The sequence below is a fragment of the Salmo trutta genome, chromosome 2 (assembly GCF_901001165.1).
Source record: "Salmo trutta chromosome 2, fSalTru1.1, whole genome shotgun sequence".
Classification (NCBI taxonomy): Eukaryota; Metazoa; Chordata; class Actinopteri; order Salmoniformes; family Salmonidae; genus Salmo; species Salmo trutta.
Window position 1 is genome coordinate 70,375,917 of NC_042958.1, and position 10,221 is coordinate 70,386,137.

Here is a 10,221-nt window from a genome sequence, read left to right on the forward strand (position 1 = left end):
ATAATAAAATAATCAATGACAACTTGATCAAGCTTATGCATAGTTACTTTACCTTTATTTAACTAGGCAAGTCAGTTAAGAACAAATTCTTATTTTCAATGACGGCCTAGGAACAGTGGGTTAACTGCCTTGTTCAGGGGCAGAACGACAGATTTTTACCTTGTCAGCTCAGGGATTTGATCTTGCAACCTTTCGGTTACTAGTCCAACACTCTAACCACTAGGCTACGCTGCCACCCCATATGAAACTGCTTACAAAACCATTGCACATTAATAAAGGTAGTTGTGGTTCTCAGGAACTTAAACCAGCACTGAAATGTGAGCAGGGAAGATAACTTCTCCTCCCTTGGCCTTATGTTTACGCTCTGTTCTCCTCAGGTTGAAGCACATCCCACCCAATCACCCAGACATGTAAAGAACTTGGGAACCACCCATCCACCAGGAAAATCACCTTATCCCAGGAGTTTAGTCAGGAGTTTCTTTAGCAGTGTGCCACATCACTATGTTGGAAGTAGATCCACACATGTTATTCTCTATCATGCAGAATTGTCAGCTCATTGTAACATATGAAGCTCATTTTAAAATACAGATGTGGGTGATTTCTTCCCCAGGGACAGCACGGTGTGCAAGTTTTTATTCCTGCCCTGCACTAACACCATGATCAACTATTCCTCGTCTACAATTTAGACCACAATTAGTTGAGTGAGGTGTGAGTGAAAGGCTGGAACAAGAACCTGTAAACTCCTGTCCTGTGAATAAAAAATCTGTGACGATCATAACCAAATTTGCCCTCATGTACTGAACAAGCTTTTGAATGTTAATCTCCTTGATGTCCCTCACTTGAGGATGCTAAAATGTTTCTTCTATTGTAATTCCGTTTACTTTTTAATTGTATTCTCATCTTTGAATATTTCTTATTGTTGTTGCATTGTCGAGAAGAAACCTGCAAGTAAAAATGTTGTTGCACCATGTGTATCTTGGACAAACTACAAAAAGAACTTGAAACGTTACTTATTTTGTACAATAACTGGTTCTAAGGATTCATGCACAGATACAGGAAAACCAATAAAAGGGTTAATATGTATTAAAAAAGATAAGTGTTGATGTCTCCCCAAGGTCCTGGTTTTGAGGCTTGGGCATCTGGGGGCTGCAGTTCATCTGTCTTATCCCCTGCAAGGAGAGAGAAAGGCATTAATAATATTACAATGGTGTATTCATTTAACTTAATACACACTGAACACAAATATAAAAGGAACATTTCAAAGATTTTACTGAGTTAGAGTTCATATAAGGAAATCGGTCAATTTAAATAAATTCATTAGGCCCTAATCTATGGATTTCACATAACTGGAAATACCTTAAAAATAAAAAGGTAGGGCCGTGGATCAGAAAACCGTATCAGTATCTGTTGTGACCACCATTTGCCTCATGCAGCACGACATCTCTTTTGCATAGAGTTCATCAGGTTGTTTATTGTGGCCTGTGGAATGTTGTCCTACTCCTCTTCAATGGCTGTGCGAAGTTGCTGGATATTGGCGGGAACTGGAAAACGCTGTCGATTCAGAGCATCTCAAATAAGCTCAATGGCTGACATGTCTGGTAAATATGCAGGCCATGGAAGAACTGGGACATTTTCAGCTTCCAGAAATTGTGTACACGGGGCCGTGCATTATCATGCTGAAACATGAGGTGATGGCGGCAGATGAATGGCCCGACAATGGGCCTCGGGATCTCGATAAAATGCAATTGTATTCGTTGTCCGTAGCTTATGCCTGCCCATACCATAACCTCACCGTCACCATGGGGCACTCTGTTCACGATGTTGACATCAGCAAACCGCTCGCCCACACAACGCCATACACGTTGTCTGCTATCTGCCCGGTACAGTTGAAACCAGGATTCATCCATGAAGAGCACACTTCTCCAGCGTGCCAGTGGCCATTGACGGTGAGCATATGCCCAATGAAGTCGGTTACGTCGGCCCAACCTCAGTCAGATCGAGACCTGGTGAGGACGACGAGCACAGATGAGCTTCCCTGAGACAGTTTCTGACAGTTAGTGCAGAAATTCTTCAGTTGTGCAAAACTAGAGTTTCATCAGCTGTCCGGTGGCTGGTCTCAGACGATCCCGCTGGTGAAGAAACTAAATGTGGAGGTCCTGGGCTTGCATGGTTACACGTGATCTGTGGTTCTAAGGCCGGTTGGACCTACTGCCAAATTCCCTAAAACAACGTTAGAGGCGGCTTATGGTAGTGAAATTCACTTTCAATTCACTGGCAACAGAGAATTGCACACTCCCTCAAAACTTGAGACGTCTGTGACATTGTGTTGTGTGACAAAACGGCACATTTTAGAGTGGCCTTTTATTGCCCCCAGCACAAGGTGCACCTGTGTAATGATCATGCTGTTTAATTAGCTTCTTTATATGCCACACCTGTCAGGTGGATGCAATAGCTTGGCAAAGGAAAAAAGCACACTAACAAGGATGTAAAAACATTTCTGCACAAAATTGTACAAAAATAAGCTTTTTGTGCATATGGTACATTTTTGGGATCTTTTATTTCAGCTCATGAAACATGGGACCAACACTTTACAGTGTATATTCCTGTTTGATATGCATGAATATACAATAATTAAATAGGACATGTTCTCCTTTATAATGTGCCAGTGTTTGTTTTGTATACAATGCATTTAGCTTACATTAGGATTAAGTATTCTTCTAATCTAGTTGTATTGCATCATTTTGTCTATCAATATTAGTTATCAATGCATAAGGTGAATATAAAACCAAGCTATCTTGAACATCAGTGTCATTTAATAATATGCATGGGTGTTATAGTTGTATGAATTTATCACAATGCAAGCCTGCTCATTGGAAATTAAACACTAGCAGTCCTATTGCAATGCAATATTAGCTTCACATTGAAACACCACTATTTAGGCTATTTATCATTCTTCAGCTGTAAGCAAAATTATTTCGTATTTTCATTATTCTTTTTTGCTTCAGCCTCTGTACAATGCATGAAAGCTTACCTGTCATACGTCCACAACGATGTAGCAGCAGACAAGCAATTTGCGAGAGGACCCCACATAAAATTATTCTGTCGGTGTCAGCTTAATTCACTAACAGGTACTGAGAAAATCAATTCTGTTACTTATTTATTATTTGTGTTAAATATTCACATTCTGGGACCAAGGGCGGAAATCCCGGGGGGACGGGGGGGACACGACCCCCCATCCTTGGAAAAATATGATTTGTCCCCCCCAATATATCACTGAAACATAACTATGTAATTTAAATAATATTAATAATACGCAATGAAAGCAATTGTGCTGATTATAGTCACTTAATAGCGCATTTTTAAGTTTCAAAAGATTGCAACCCCCCCACCCTTTGCCTCACAATGTTTTGATCCACTGCCAGTTCCTTAGTTGGCAAGGTAACAGAGGGGTCGTATCTACTGTCTGAAAGGCACTCAATGAACGTAACTGAAGTGAGGTTAATCCAGTCAGTTGCGCACACACACTAGCTGAATATGCAGAGCTAGCGCGCAAATATTAACTATTAAGCTAGCTAGTACCTATTCCATTTATGTGGCCTCGTCAAAGATGGAATCTTTGCTATCGTCAATTTATTCCAAGATCAGCATGCAGATGATGTAAGTTAGTGCTTCAAAGTCCCTGCAATAAGGTTAGCGATAAACTGAAGTCCAAACTGAACAGAACTACACTCTCTTCTACCATTGTCTTAAATATATTTAATGGTCTCGTTGCAAAAGCTAAATTGTCGCAAGGGAACTTTTATTTATTTATTTTATTTCACCTTTATTTAACCCGGGTAGCAAAGATTATAGCAAACACCACTGAAACGGAATTGGTGCTCGCTAGCTTTGCAAATTCAGCTATTGTTGGAAGCCAGCCAATATGAAACAAACTATTAAAATTACAAAAGGTTGCAGCATATGTTGTGTTAATGGTGAACTCATACAGCTGTCAACTCTTGTCATTTTAATCCGTTTCACATTTGCTAGCTACCTTTTAGATCGAAGCCCAAATAGAATGATAAAAGATGAGATGATAGAAGCCCATCTCCTACTGTAAATAACCTACACACGGTGTGTGTGTGTAGCCAGCCAGCCAGCCAGGTAGAAAAATGGCAGAAAAATAAAAGACGGACATCAGAGTATTTTTCAGTACACCAAAACGCAAAGTAAGAACCCTAGTAGCCTAATATCTCAAAGACTAGTTGATAAAATGTTCATAAGAAAGAAATGAAATTCTAATGGAAATGTTTCACAATGATGTCATTAGGCAGAGCAGGCAACAGATGGCACACAGACAGCAGAGTTGGGGACAGATATGCAGGGACAGACTGGCAGAGACAGGGAGTCTCAGGTAAGTTTGTTGAGTCTTTGTTTGGCAACATTATGAAAGGTTCTCCATTTTTTGGACTTGTAAAATAGGAACATAATTGGAAAATGCCATAGATACCCCCACTCTCAACTTAAACTGGTGACTGAACTAAGATTTGTTAAAGGCAATGGTATTGCTGTTGTGATTAGTTGTGTAGTTTTGGGTACCGGTAGTTAGGAGTACGGCAAACACCTTATTTCTTTGGTTCCTCAATATACATTTACCATATTACAATGTAGGCTATGTGTTTCAGCACTACTTTTGGTGTCCCCCTCAGGAATTGCTCTTGAGAAAATGTAATGTAATTGTCCCCTCCAAAGTTGATATCAGATTTTCGCCCCTGTCTGGGATAGTTGTTCACTGAATTGCTAGCACTAGTTGATCATGCTGCTACATTGAGTACAACGCAAACAGACGTAGCTAGCAAGCATAAAAGCCAGCTTTGTTGATTTTGGCTACGTGATGATGCAGTTTCCTGTTTAGGTGAGAAGGGTGCAATTGCGGCCTGCAATTCGGGGAGTTCCTCCATGTGGGCATTCCTGCATCTGCAGAAAGCCCTTTTTATACTTCTGTTGGTACATTTTTAAGCTAGTACAGGCGGGAGACTGGATCACTCCAGTACAGTAGGTGGCGTTAATGCACAATAACGTTGGATGCCAGCCGCCGTTAAACCCCACAGAAGGGGAGGTAGCTAGCTATATACGTATATACACACACTGACTGTACAAAATATGACGAACATATTCCTAATATTGAGTTGCAGATGGTGCAGTTGCCATACCAGGCGGTGATACAGCCTGACAGGACGCTCTCAATGGTGTATCTGTAGAACTTTGTGAGGGTCTTAGGTAGGGCAGTTACCGTGGCCATATTACTGTCACACCAGCGGTCACGACTCATGATGGAAGTCAAATTCCACATGATTGTTTAGTCATGGTAATTAAGCATCTCCAAGCTCTGATTCTGCAGATGGTCATTAGTAGCCTACCAAACTTGCTAACTGCCTGGTACTCAGCACTTCATTGTCCCTCTAATCACTCTGACATCAATGCAAATGTAATCAAAAATCTAGTCAAACACTTCATTTGAGCCCATGAGCTCATGTTGTGCAACATTTCTATAGGCTATGCGATTGTGTGAGAAAACTGAGATGATGGCCTCTATTAAAAAGAGGATCCCATCAGCTTTCTATAGGCTAGGTCTACTATATTTATTTCTCAACTTTCCTAATATTAAGCACATTGCTTATCTTTACAACAGGAGTATAGCCTACCTGACTGACATGAAAATGAACCACGGGAAAAGCGTCCTCCATTCGCTATTTAAGTGCATAGATGACATGTATTTTTTTCCTGCTGCCCCTGTTTAGAGACAGGTGCATGATAATGGTCCATTTTTAAATCAAAACAAATTTCACACATTATTTAGTATATGTAAAGACAAGATTAAATCAAGAATAGTGTGATGTGTGACAATATTAGCCTATCACTTGTGAATTATATATTATCACTTGTGAATAATGCCCAGCTTAAGGAAATGAATAGCCCATGCTTTTTTTGCGACTTTTTCAAATCATAGACACACACCTCATGTAGCCTAGCGCATAGGCCTATATGTTTTGTATCACAACTAAAGTGGCCAAAGAAATTATTGAAATGAAGCACTATAATTTTCTTTACAATGGGTGTAGAGCCTAACTTATCGGCTCTTAACCAACCATGCTATTTTGTTTGTTTTTCGTGATGAACTGAAAGCATGTATATCCTACCAACGGGACATTAAAAACTGTAATATATTATGTTTCACCGAGTCGTGGCTGAACGACGACATTAAGAGCATACAGCTGGCGGGTTATACACTATCGGCAGGACAGCTGCCTCTGGTAAGACACGGGGAGGGGGCCTATGCATATTTGTAAACAATAGCTGGTGCACGATATCTAAGGAAGTCTCAAGGTTTTGCTCGCCTGAGTTAGAGTATCTCATGATAAGCTTTAGACCACACTATCTACCTAGAGAGTTTTCATATGTATTTTTCGTGGCTGTCTACATACCACCACAGACCGAGGCTTGTTACGATGAACGAATGGGGGGAACCCAAGAGCGGACTCAGCAGAGGAAGCCAGGATGAATGTACAAAATGTTTATTGAACACAGTGAATGGGGAGTGCAGAACCGGGGCAACTCAGATGAGTAGCAATAACCAGGGGTGTAGAGTGAGGTTGGAGTTGGCAGCATGGAACAGGGGAACAGGTCCTGGGGGAATCCAAGGTAATGGTGGTGAGTATATCCAGAGCAAGGTGGTGGGTGGTGAGATAGGAGACAGAGACAGAGCGGTACTTCAAGGAGAAGACTGACTGACTGACTGACTGACTGTCTGTCTGTCTGTCTGTCTGTCTGTCTGTCTGTCTGTCTGTCTGTCTGTCTGTCTGTCTGTCTGTCTGTCTGTCTGTCTGTCTGTCTGTCTGTCTGTCTGTTATGACAACACCGGATGGACACCAGAGGGTGTACTGGGAGCAGATGTGACAAGGCTGGCACTAAAACCAAACTCAATGAGCTGTATTCCGCCATAAGCGGAAACAGGAAAATGCTCATCCAGAGGTGGCGCTCCTAGTGGCCGGGGAGTTTAATGCAGGGAAACTGAAATCAGTTTCCTCCACACACAGAGACGCTTACAAAGCTCTCCCTCGCCCTCCATTTAGCAAATCTGACCATAACTCTATCCTCCTGATTCCTGCTTACAAGCAAAAATTAAAGCAGGAAGCACCAGTGACTCGGTCTATAAAAAAAGTGGTCAGATGAAGCAGATGCTAAACTACAGGACTGTTTTGCTAGCACAGACTGGAACATGTTCCGGGATTCTTCCGATGGCATTGAGGAGTACACCACATCAGTCACTGGCTTTATCAATAAGTGCATCGAGGACGTCGTCCCCACAGTGACTGTACATACATACCCCAACCAGAAGCCAAGGATTACAGGCAACATTTGCACTGAGCTAGAGGGTAGAGCTGCCGCTTCCAAGGAGTGGGACTCTAAACCGGAAGCTTATAAGAAATCCCGCTATGCCCTCCGACGAACCATCAAACAGGCAAAGCATCAATACAGGACCAAGATGGAATCGTACTACACCGGCTCCGACGCGCGTCGGATGTAGCAGGGCTTGCAAACTATTACAGACTACAAAGGCAAGCACAGCCGAGAGCTGCCCAGTGACACGAGCCTACCAGACGAGCTAAATAACTTCTAAGCTCGCTTCGAGGCAAGTAACACTGAAACATGCATGAGAGCATCAGCTGTTCCAGACAACTGCGTGATCACGCTCTCCGCAGCATATGTGTGTAAGACCTTTAAACAAGTCAACATTCACAAGGCCGCTGGGCCAGACGGATTACCAGGACTTGTACTCCGAACATGCGCTAACCAACTGGCAAGTGTCTTCACTGACATTTTCAACCTCTCCCTGTCTGAGTCTAATACCAACATGTTTCAAGCAGACCACCATACTCCCTGTGCCCAAGAACCCTAAGGTAACCTGCCTAAATGACTACCGACCCGTAGCACTCACATCTGTAGCCATGAAATGCTTTGAAAGGCTGGTCATAGCTCACATCAACACCATTATCCCAGAAACCCTAGAACCACTCCAATTTGCGTACCGCACCAACAGATCCACAGATGATGCAATCACTATTGCACTCCACACTGCCCTTTCCCACCTGGAAAAAAGGAACACTTATGTGAGAATGCTATTCATTGACTAAAGCTCAGCGTTCAACACCATAGTGCCCTCTAAGCTCATCACTAAGCTAAGGACCCTGGGACTAAACACCTCCCTCTGCAACTGGATCCTGGACTTCCTGACAGGCCAGGCCCATGTGTTAAAGGTAGGTAACAACACATCCGCCACGCTGATCCTCAACACAAGGGCCCCTCAGGGGTGCGTGCGCAATCTCCTCCTGTACTCCCTGTTCACTCATGACTGCACGGCCAGACATGACTCCAACACCATCATTAAGTTCACTGATGACACAACAATGATCACCGACAACGATGAGACAGCCTATAGGGAGGAGATCAGAGACCTGACCGTGTGGTGCAAGGACAACAACCTCTCCCTCAATGTGATCAAGACAAAAGAGATCATTGTGGACTACAGGAAAAGGAGGACCAAGCACGCCCCCATTCTCATCGACGGGGCTGTAGTGGAGCAGGTTGAGAGCTTCAAGTTCCTTGGCGTCCACGTCATCAACAAACTAACATGGTCCAAGCACATCAAGACAGTCGTGAAGAGGGCACGACAAAACCTATTCCCCCTCAGGAGACTAAAAAGATTTGGCATGGGTCCTCAGATCCTCAAAAGGTTTTACAGCTGCACCATCGAGAGCAGTCTGACGAGTTGCATCACTACCTGGTATGGCTACTGCCCGGCCTTCGACCGCAAGGCACTAGAGAGGGTAGTGCATACGGCCCAGTACATCACCGGGGCCAAGCTTCCTGCCATCCAGGACCTCTATACCAGGCGGTGTCAGACGAAGGCCCTAAAAATTGTCAAAGACTCCAGCCACCCTAGTCATAGACTGTTCTCTCTGCAACCGCACGGCAAGCAGTACCGGAGCGCCAAGACTAGGTCCAAGAGGCTTCTAAACAGCTTCTGCCCCCAAGCCATAAGACTCCTGAACAGCTAATCAAAGGCTACCTAGACAATTTGCATTGCCCCCCCCCCCCCCACGCTGCTGCTACTCTGTTATTATCTATGCATTACCACTTTAATAACTCTACCTACATGAACATAATTACCTCAACACCGGTACCCCCGCACATTGACACATTGACTCTGTACCTGTACCCCCTGTATATAGCCTCGCTATTGTTATTTACTGCTGCTCTTTAATTATTTGTTATTCTTATCGCTTACTTTTTGGGGGGATTTTCTTAAAACTGCATTGTTGGTTAAGGGCTTATAAGTAAGCATTTCACTGTAAGGTTATCTTTGGCAGATGTGACAAATAAAATTTAATTTGATACTTTGATATTTGATAATTTGAGTTTCAAGTTTGGGGAAGATCATTTTCACCTTAAAAATGCACCTTTATAATAAAAGCATTACATACATAATCACATTTGTGGTCACTTCTGAGAATGGTGTTTTCCTGCTAATGGAACATTCGCGCTTATAGTCTGCTGCTGTGTGCGCATTGCTCGACTTATAGGTGAAGAAATAGCCTAATAGCCCAGCTAACAAAATTACGTTCCAGGACTTGACCACAAAGTTATTTTATTCCCCACATAAGTCATAATAACGTTATTGTGAAATGTGCCTTCTACGTAGCTGTGTTGTCCGCTGACAAAACTTACGTCCGACCTAAGTCTTTTCAGGACGTAGAAATGTGGGGGATTTTAAACAGCTAAATAATGTTATTCAGTAACGTTATAAGAGACGTCCCTGAATCTTCCTTGAACGTGCACACTTACGTGCCCTGTTGGTACTGTAGGTACCCACTGACGAAAGTTACGTTCCCAGTAGTTACCAGAAACTGTATTTTGTGGGGCTCTCAATGTACATTCTGACATTTAGCAACATTATGAGGTTGACCCTAAAAATAATGTTTTCATATAACGTCTCCTAGATGTACCTGTGGTGTCAGTTGACACAAGTTTCGTCTCAAGTCACTTCAGGGCGTTGAAATGAGGGGACCCCTGAATATCTAATGACATTATAAGACACGTAATTGAATCTACCCTGAACATATACACAGTATCCTGTCGGTAGGTGTCCACTGACGAAATATGTAAAATCCAGAAAATAAG